This window comes from Mustela nivalis (genome assembly GCF_964662115.1).
Source record: "Mustela nivalis genome assembly, chromosome: 10".
Lineage (NCBI taxonomy): Eukaryota > Metazoa > Chordata > Mammalia > Carnivora > Mustelidae > Mustela > Mustela nivalis.
In genome coordinates this window covers 18230976-18241659 of record NC_139029.1, presented here as the reverse complement: position 1 = coordinate 18241659, position 10684 = coordinate 18230976, and positions in this window count along the sequence as shown.

The following is a 10684-nucleotide window of genomic DNA, read 5'->3' as shown; positions in this document are numbered from 1 at the left end:
TCAGGTCCATGATCCCAGGGTCAAGCCCTGCATCTGGCTCTCTGCTCAGCGGGGAGCCTGCTCTCCCCTCCCCCACTGCCTGCCTTTCTGCCTACTTGTGATTTCTGTCAAATAAATAAAATCTTGAAAAAAAAGGGCACATTGATGAAATGTAATGAGGTCTGGGCTGTGCTTTATTATTCCACAAGCAGCGCGGCAGACAAAAAGAGGAAGATTGACAAAATGTTGATAGCTCATTAGAGTTCATCGTACCAATCTACTTATGTATATGTTTGAATATACAAGTTATATATTCAAGTTGATTATAACAAGTAGACAAGTACGCTCAAAAAATGAAATGTCGGGGATAGGTGCGAACTTGGATGTAGCGATCCTGCCCCCTTGTGGTAGTCTCCATTGGTACAGCTACTGCCCCAGCCTTAAAGGTAGATCTAAATTCCCAGAGCTGTCCAGTTGGGTTATAAATCTCCCAAGAACCCTATGAAACGGGTAGTATCACTACACCATTAGTACACCATTAGTATTATCTGGGGAAAGGGGGACTCGGAGGGACTCAGTAAGTTCAGTTTCTAGTAAGTCACTGGCAGAGCCAAGCTCCAGGTCCCAAACCCCATAAATTGCTGTGTCTCCAGACTTTCCTTTTCCTATCTGAACAAAGGGGTCCCATGAAAAGAGGCAAGTGGAGATGCCCCTAATTAAAATAGGTCCACAGGAAGCAGATCGTTGGGCAGCAATTTTGCCTATAAACTACAGATAAATATAAATAGGTACTATAAATGTAAATAAAAATAGGTAACCAGTGCTGTGCAGAGTGTTGTTTATACATGATCTCACTTACTCTGCATAGTTATCCTGAGGCATGTGCTGTTGTTGCTCCCCTTGTACAACCAAGGAAACAGAGTTCCTAAGAGGAAAAAGTCACATAGTTAGGAAACATCTGAATTGGGACTTGAAACTGGGTCTGACTACAGTACCCATGTGTTTTTTACTGAAAATTTTTTTGAGATATGGTTTACTTACAGTGAAACGCTCACATCTTAAGAATATAGTGCTTGTGGGGCATCTGGGTGGTTCAGTGGGTTAAAACCTCTGCCTTCGGTCAGGTCATGATCCCAGGGTGCTGGGATCAAGGCCCACATCAGGCTTTCTGCTCAGCGGGGAGCCTGCTTCTTCCTCTCTCTCTCTCTGCCTGCCTCTCCCCCTACTTGAGATCTCTGTCTGTCAAATAAATAAATAAAATCTTAAAAAAAAGAGAACATAATGCTTGTGTGTTTAACCCCCAGTAACTATTGTATTCTGCTTGTCTCACTTTTAGCACGAAGACAAATATTAATTATTATTTTTTTCATGGATAGTTAAAAAATTTTTTTTTAGGTAGGAATGGGAGCCTTGAAAGAGAAGAAAATGGTCATGAAAGGAAGGGTGCATGGGTAAAGTCAAAGTTCATAGTTCTGCCTAGAACGGACTATGCCTCTGATGATTCTTTTTTTCCTTGTAGGAAAGGGTGGTTTCTATTTTTATCTCCTCTCTTCTTTTAGAAGACTCACCATCATGCCCTCTCTGCCACTTACACATATAATTAAGTCAGTGGAGCTCAAGTGGGGCAGTTTGCCTTTCAGGGTGCGTTTGGCAATGTCTGGAGACATTTTTGGTTATCACACTGAGAGGGTAAGCACTGCTCGCATCTGGTAGGTAGAGGCTGAGGATGCTGTTACAAGCCACAGGACAGTCCCCCACTACAAAGAATTATCCTGCTTAAAAAGTCAGTAGTGTGGGGGCGCCTGGGTGGCTCAGTGGGTTAAGCCTCTGCCTTCAGCTCAGGTCATGGTCTCCAGGTCCTAGGATCGAGCCCCGCATCGGGCTCTCTGCTCAGCGAGGAACCGCTTCCCCTCTCTCTCTGCCTGCCTCTTTGCCTACTTGTGCTCTCTCTGTCAAATAAAAAAAAAAAAGTCAGTAGTGTGGAAACTGAGAAACTAATCTAAGTAACAGCAGTAGACTCACTATGCAAATGCAACTTCAGGGCATTTAGGGTCTCTTGGTCTCCTTTTCCCACAGACCGCAGGCCCTAAATTCTTCCTCTGCGGAAATTCTGGAGACATGCCTGATGTTTCATGTTTCATCGGAGACCTGGTACACTCAGAAGTCATCGCACCCCGGGCCAGCTACAAGGTGTTATGAACATGCTACCAAATTATTAAGGGCAATTAACCAGGTGTATCGGTGACTGTTTGGCGGAGCAGTTCCTATCTTGCCATAGCAAGGAGAATCCCCATCCATGCTCTCTCCCCTCTACTTCCAGCCCCAACTCTGCAGGGGGAGGCTGATGGAGAAACTCCTTTAAGGAGAATGCCAACTCTGGCACTGACATGCTGTGTGACTTTGGATAACTCTCCCTGTTCCGTACTTCAGTTTCTCCATATGCATAATAAGGGGTCTGACCAGCTCATCTCTACAGATCCTTCCAGCTCTGCCACTCTGATTCTTTAGGCCTACACCTCCCCTATGCTTGTACCAAGACTGAAATGCTTGTTTCTGATCTACCCTCCCCCCAAACAGGTGATTTAGAGGCCCAAGAAAGTCATGTGTCAGTCACAACTTTAGCTATTGTGTCTTTGGACGGGTCCTAGTTGTCTCCTTAGTGAGGACTGAGAACAGCTGGTAATTAAGACCAAGCTCCACATCCCCTCCCCTTGCTGCCAAGAACTGCTGCTAGAGGGTGTCCCCATTTGATAGGCATGATAGGTGAGGAGTTGAGAGCTGCAAGACAAGGTCCCCAAAGCCTCTCAAACAGGATTCATGAAGCTCCTCAGCAGACACTAAGGTGTTGGAGCTTTGGCTGCCTTTGGCCCTTCTGGATGCTGTGTGTTACAAGGGCAGAAGCCCAACTCAAACTGACTTAAAGGGAATGGTTGGCATGTGTGTCTGAGAAGAACTGAGATGGGAGGCCTGATTTCAGGAAAGGTTTGATCCAGCAGCTCACATTATCGCCTGAAGACTCAGCTTCTTCTATTCTGCCTTCCACTTTGCTGACTACATCTTAAGGCTTAAGGCTGCCCTGTCTGATAGGCCCAGGTGGTAGGCAGCAGTCCTGAGGATTCAGCCTCAGGAGCATGCCCTTGCTGGAGTGAGAAAGTCAGTCACTCCATTCCTCAAACAGTCTGGAGTTGAGTCTTCTTTGGACCTGATTGGCTCATTAAGAATGGTGGGCCTTCCTTGGCCAAGCTCTGTGTCCTCAAGGACAGGGCTTACTGACTGGTGGGGGCAGCTAGCAAATGTCACTACACATACCCCCTTCTGAAGAGTCACTAGTGCCTGGCACATTCATTAAGGCAACAGCTATTTAATGTGTATCTACTAGGTGCAAGAAATTATGCTAGATGCTGATGAAAAGGCAGTGAACAGGAGGACAAGGTCCCTGCCCTCATAGTCTAGCAGGGATGACAGAAAACTAAACAGCCAAAGACAGTACAAGCTGATTAGTTGTGGGGGGTTGGGGAAGGGGGCCCTAAGTTGCTCTAGCAAGACAGAGGATAGGGGATCAAGGAAAGCTTTTTTATTTTATTTTTAAAAAGTTTTTATTTATTTATTTGAGAGAGAGAGACAGTGAGAGAGAGCATGAGAGGAGAGAAGGTCAGAGGGAGAAGCAGACTCCCCATGAAGCTGGGAGCCTGATGCAGGACTCGATCCCTGGACTCCAGGATGAGGACCCAAGCTGAAGGCAGTCACCCAACCAACTGAGGCACCCAGGCATCCCCAGGGAAAGCTTTTGACAGGAGTTCGCATTTAAATTGAGACCTGAGGGTCGTAGAGAGATACTTGGACACTCCTTCAAACTGACATTCTTTGAATGTTTGATCCCCGGTCATTTAGAGCAGGGGCTGAGTGCTGTTTGGGGAAAAGACTACTTGGTGTAGCAGCAGACGTTACTTGGGCTCACCCCTGACCTCCCACCCCCAAAGCCTTACCCACGTTTTCCTTCTGGCAGCAGACTGAACTGTTCAGGAGCTGTTCCAGGTGCTGGGAAAACATGCCCAGGGCGCCTGCTCCCACGGAACTCACCTTCCTATTTAATTCCACAAATGACCATGTAAGGAGACACAGAGATGCCATTGCAGGAAGTGCTATGGACAAGCTGTAGAGGCCCAGGGCTTGTTAGTGGGTAGGGAGCGGAGGTAGGATGGAGGCTTGGGTCAGGGAAGGCCTCTCTCATCAAGTGACACATATGCTAACAAATGGCTGATGAGAAGCAATTAGCCAATAGAGCAGCAGCAGAGGGAAGTTAAAGTCAGGAGCTGGGGGAAGCTTCGGAGGAAGGCAGTTCCGTTGCAGCTACAGAGAGAAGCCTGGCCCTGGCCCCACTTCATCAGTAACAAAGCTCTGGTCTTCAGCAAGTCTGATTCCTGTTCCTATTTCCCAGTAGGGCCCCCACCCCAATTGAAGGGGGCGGAGGTGTGATAATCAGCCTTAAAAGGCCAACACAAGGCCAGGGGCAGATCCTGCAGGATCTTGCAGACCCTGCTATGGCGGTAGAGATAGAAGTAAAAGGTCATCGAAGCTGCTTTTTCAACTGTGGTGAAATATACATAATATAAAGTTGACCATTTTCAAGGGTACGGTTTAGTGGCACAAGTACATTCACATTTTGGTGCATCCATCATCACCATCCATTTCCAGAACCTTTTCATCTTCCCAAACTGAGACACTATCCCTGTGAAGCACCATCTCCTCATTCCCTCTTTCCCTCAGCCTCTGGGAACTGCCAGTCTACATTCTGTCTCCATGAACTTGACCATTCTAGGTGCCGCACAGAAGCACCGTATGATATTTAATAGTATTTGTTTTTTTGTGTCTGATTTCTTTCACTCAGCATAATGCCTTCAATTCATGTAGCATGCCTCAGCATTTCTTCCTTTTTTTTTTTTTTTTTAATTTTAAGATTTTATTTATTTGGGGCACCTGGGTGGCTCAGTGGATTAAAGCCTCTGCCTTCAGCTCAGGTCATGATCCCAAGGTCCTGGGATTGAGCCCTGCATTGGGCTCTCTGCTCGGCAGGGAGCCTGCTTCCCCCTCTCTCTCTGCCTGCTTCTCTGCCTACTTGTTATCTCTGTCTGTCAAATCAATAAATAAAATCTTTAGATTTTTATTTATTGATTTGACAGAGAAAGAAGGAATACAAGCAGTGGGAGTGGGAAAGGGAGAAGGAGAAGCAGACTCCCCACTGAGCAGGGAGCCCAGTGTGGGGCTAGGTCCCAGGACCCTGGGATCATGACCTGAGCTGAAGGCAGACGCTTAACGACTGAGCCACCCAGGCGGCCCTCATTTCTTCCTTTTAAGGCTGAATCATCTTTCATTGTATGTATACACCTCATTTTGTTTATCCATTCATCTTTCTGTCACCAAAGGGGTTTAAGCTGAGATTTTAAGTGAGATCAGATTTCCAGGTTTGGTTTTTTCTTTTTTTTTTTTTTTTTTGCATATATATTTTTAAATTAGGGTTTTCATTTTCTTTGGGTCAAGACCCAGAGGTGGAATTACTGAATCATATGATAGTTCTATTTTTCGTTTTTTGAGGAATCTCCGTACTGTTTTCCATAATGGTTGCACCAATTTACATTCCCATCCACAGTGCCCAAGGGTTCCTTTTCCCCCACATCCTTGCTAACACTTGTTATGTCTTGTCTTTTTTTTTTTTTTTTTTAAGATTTTATTTATTTACTTGACAGAGAGAGAGAGATCACAAGTAGGCAGAGAGAGAGAGGGCGAAGCAGGGTCCCCATTGAGCAGAGAACCCGAAGCGGGACTCAATTCCAGGACCCTGGGATCATGACCCGAGCCAAAGGCAGAGGCTTTAACCCACCAAGCCACCCAGGCACCCCTTGTCTTTTTTTTCTTTTTATTAACATATAATGTATTATTTGTTTCAAGGGTCCAGGTCTGTGAATCATGTCTTACACAATTCACAGCACTCACCATAGCACATACCCTCCCCAATGTCTATAACAGATTTCCAGTTTAAAAGATCACTTTAGGGCACCTGGATGGCTCAGATGGTTAAGCATCTGCCTTCAGCCCGGGTCATGACCCCAAGGTACTGGGATTGAGCCCTCCCACCTCCCCGCCCTCAGCTTCCCAGCTCAGCAGGGAGTCTGCTTCTCCCTCTCCCCCTGCTCAAGCTCTCTCTCTCTCTGCATCTCTTCGTCTCAAATAAATAAACAAAATCCTTTTAAAAATTGTTAAAAAAATAAAAGATTGCTTAGGTGGGCACCTGGTTGGCTCAGTTGGTGGAGTGTGTGACTCTCTATCTGGGGGCTGGGAGTTCCAGCCCCATGCTGGGTGTAGAGCTTACTTTAAAAAAAAAAAAAAAAAAAAAATAGAGGATCACTGAATTGGCAGATGAAGGTTGGGCCAAGGGTAGAAAAAGCTGCAGAGGTCTAGGACAGAGGTGAAGGTGGTGGTGTGGTCCAGACTGTGACCAGGAAAGAGGGGAGAAGTAGATCTAAGGGCAAGTGGGAGATCACATGGGATCTGGGCTTTGGAAGTTTGCCATGGGAAGGAGGAGGCATCAAGGAATGCTGGGCTGACCTCAGTTTTCCTTAAGGACTCTGATCTGAGGAAATCCATTGAGCTGCAGATGAAGTGTCCTGTTTTCACAGCTCAGTCTCACCAGCTCTGCCTTCTGGGAACATAGACTCAGCCACCAAGGAACTTCCTTGTAATTTGGCTTTCTCTGTGGCCATCTATCAGAGGGATGGCATGCACATTCTGGTTTCCTTGACTGTTCCATGTATCTTTGTAAATTCCTAGAGTGATAGCTGCTTTAATGATTGAATCCGACTCTGGTTCTTGGTTCTTGTTAATCCACCAATGAAAGATGAATCCCTGGAGCACCTGGGTGGTTCAGTCGGTTAAGGGTCCAATTCTTCATCTCAGCTCAGGTCCTAATCTCAGGGTCTGAGTTCAAGCTCAAAAAAAAAAAAAAAAAAAAAAAAAAAGAATCTCCTGAACCCCTTTTTAGTGTGCTGTGAGAAGCTGGGGTTCTGACATTGTAAAGCTCAGTCCCAAACTCAGAACCAAGAGAGATCCTGTCTTGTGAGTCCTTCTCATGCCATTTAGACTTGTCATGAAGACACCCTTCCGTATCATAAGCTGAGAATTCTAGCTAAAACTCCAGGTGAGTCAAGCCGTGAAGGCAGGAGAGAGCGGGACTCCGCCAGCACGGTGTGCCTTGCTCTTCCTACTGCTGATGGAGCTGTCCAACCTTGTAGGGAAGCAGTCTGTCCGTCTTTACTAAATAACCCTTTCCAAAATCAATCCCGTATTTCAGAGTCTGGGCTAAGAAGATAATTAAAATTGTGGCATTCCCTGTAGCACCATTGATAACAGCGAGAAACTAAATGCACAATATGTGTCCAATAATATATCGAATGTTCTGCCACCATTAGAAAACCGGCATTCTCGGAAAGAATGGATCCTCTTCTTAAACAAGTGAAACTAGTCTATGTAGAGGTGGAGTGGCTATTGATGGGGAAGGGGAGGGAATCTTCTGGGGCGATGGAAGTGTTCTGGATCTTCATCTGGGTGGCGGTTACATGGATGAAGATAGGTGTAAAAATTCATTGAACTTCATGCTTCCTATTTGAGTTCTCTACTGTATGTGATGAGACATCCATGTAAAAACACACATTCTTTTTTTTTTTTTTTTAAGATTTTATTTATTTGAGAGCGAGAGAGTGAGCAAGAGAGTGGCAGAGGGAGAGGGAGAAGCAGTCTCTCTGCTGAGCAGGGAACCTGATGCAGGGCTTGATCCCAGGACCCTGAGATCATGACTTAAGCTGAAGGCAGATGCTCAACCAAGTGAGCCACCCAGATGCCCCGAAAGCACGGGTTCTGAAGGCAATGTAGCATCGTCCACTAGAATGTAAGTTCCTGGAGAGGAGGAGTTTGTGTGCTCCTGTTGGTTGCTGTATGCCCAGAGCTCAGATTATTGCACAGCACAAAGCAGACCCTTAGGAAAATCCTACTGAATGATTGTTGAAAATATTTAGGATAAAATCTTAAATGTAAAACAAGTCCCAGGGCACCTGGGTGGCTCAGTCAGTTAAGCATCTGGCTTCGGCTCAGGTCATGATCCCGGGGTCCTGGGATTGAGCCCCACATCCAGCTCCCTGCTCGATGGGGAGCCTGCTTCTCCCTTTCCCTCTGCTGTTCTCTCTGCTCACGGGCTCTCTCTCTCTCCCCCTAAGAAATAAGTAATGTCTTTAAGAAAAAAAAAAAAAAAAGAAAGAAAGAAAAGAAAAACAAGTCACAAGGTTGCAAAAATTTTCAGTACACCATAATTATAGAGTTGTAGAAAGGACAGCCAAGAAAATAATTGGAAGGAAATGCAGTGAAATGGTGTCGGTGGTTGTGTTGAATGGTGGGATATGGGAGATGATTTTTTTAAATTTCCTTGATGAATGTCTCCTTTCCTTTCTGTTATTCTGCATGGAACTTGTTTGGAAATAGTAAATGATGGAGTGCTAACACTGATTAAGTGTTTATACTGTGCCAGGCTTTTATGCTGAGAGAAAAGTACACCTCACATTTATTTTTTTTTTTAAGGTTATTTATTTATTTATTTGACAGATAGAGATCACAAGTAGGCAGAGAGGCAGGCAGAGAGAGAGAGGATGAAGCTGAGCAGAGAGCCTGATGCGGGGCTCCATCCCAGGACCCTGGGATCATGACCCAAGCCGAAGGCAGAGGCTTTAACCCACTGAGCCACCCAGGCACCCCCACACTTCACATTTATTAACTCAGTTAATTTTCACAACAACCCTATAAACTAGGTACTATTTATCCCTATTTTACAGATGGGGAAACTGAGGCACAGAGCAGTTCAAGAACCTTACTGAAGCTACACAGTCCTAAGTAGGCAGACTTGGGAGGGTGGCCCAGCAGCAGTCTGGCTCCAGTGGTTAAGCCACCACAATGCCACACTGCCCCTGGAAAGCTAATGTCAAAAGCCCAGATTCGAGACCTTTGTGACTGAGTCCCTGGACAAACGGGCTTCTTTGCTCTCCTCTCCCTGGGAACCTGACCCTCCCAAATAGTCAAACACCTCAAAGGTGTGAAGAAGTGAGAACGATCTGGAGGACCAGAAGCAGAAATGGTGAGCTCAGGGGTGAGCTGAGCCCAGTTTTCTGAGGGGGGGGTTCATGGGGGTGGGGACGGGGCTGGAGAGGATGTTCCGGTCACCTGACTCCCCATGCCAGAAGTCGGGGGAGGGCCCCTCTTCCAGACTGGCCCTGCCCCTTGGGGCTGTCTTGAGGCATGGGCCAACAGACCTGGTCCTCCAGTCCATCAAAAAGATGGCTTCCTGGAAACTCACCCCTGCTCCCCGCCCCACCCCTCCGCCCCGCCCCACTGTACCAGTCCACTCTGCTCCTGGAAGTTAAGGAAACTGGGCTACAAGTGTTTACTGGCACCTGAGCGGGACACCTGTCCTTGGCTCCGCGACTGCTGGCAGACAGATTTGAGTTCCTGCCCAGCCGCTCCCCTGCTGTGTGGCCTGGGGCAAGTTACTTGACCTCTCTCTCATCAGCCTCAGTGTCTCTGTATAGGAATCTGACGAAAGTACCTGAAGGGATTGAAGGCGAAGTTTGGTGATGGGTTTGGCAGCGCGATATTCAAACCAAGGTGGTTGTTATTATTATTATTACCCCGCGGCCCTCCTCCTCTTCAGGGTCATGGAAGGCTTGGAGAGATGGGCTGAAAGGTATTCAGACGTCTTGGCTGCCAGGAGGAATGCCTTTCTAATCAGCACAAACGTCAGACTCCGGTTATTAATACCCTGCCGGCCCCACCAGCTCTTGGATTTGGCATTCCGGAGAGGAGGTACAGCGGTGGGGAGGGTAGGTCTGGGGAACAGGTGGCTGAGGGTTAGAGAAGGAGCCCTCTCTCCGTGGGAACAACCTTTCCTAGCCTTGCAGGCAGACTTGGCCCATCCCCCAGACACCCTCCACCTGTGGTCTAGGGTCTGGGAAGGTGCGAAATTCCGGCCTGAAGCTGCGCTCCAGGCAGTCAGACTCTCAGTCCCCTAAGGGCACGGAGCTGTCCTTCCAGGAATCTAGCATCGAGAGAGCAGGGTCCCCCAAATGGGCCCCCGGAAGAGACAGACCCACTCATGGAACTGTGTGGAATGTTGACGGTGGATGGGGTCAAGGGCTCCCCCAATCTCCCCTACTGGCTTAGAGCTCAGCCTCTCTGACAGAGTTGGGTGATGGGGGAAAATCTACATCCTTAGCTGTTTCCTGGGAAAAATAATAATTTTCAACCCTTTCACGTAATAGAAACATTTTCTCTTAGCTGTTGAAAGAACAGTTGAAATGATTCATGTCATCACAGGGCTGAGTGCGCATTAAGTGTCCAGCGAAAGAGCAGATGTCGGGAGCCCAGTCCCTTCATCTTCTACATGACTTCTCGTTCCTTCCTGTGCGAGCGGTGGCAGACCTCAAGGAACAAAGATCTTTGAGGAATTTCCCGTTCCTCCACCTGAGCTAACGATTAGATCAATGAAGCCTTCTTTGTTTTCTTATACTGATTTTTGGAAAATTAATAACCTTTTTTTAGAGCAGTTTAATGTTCACAGCAAAATTAAGCAGAAGGTACAGACAGTCCCCATACACCCTCTGTTTCCCCCACT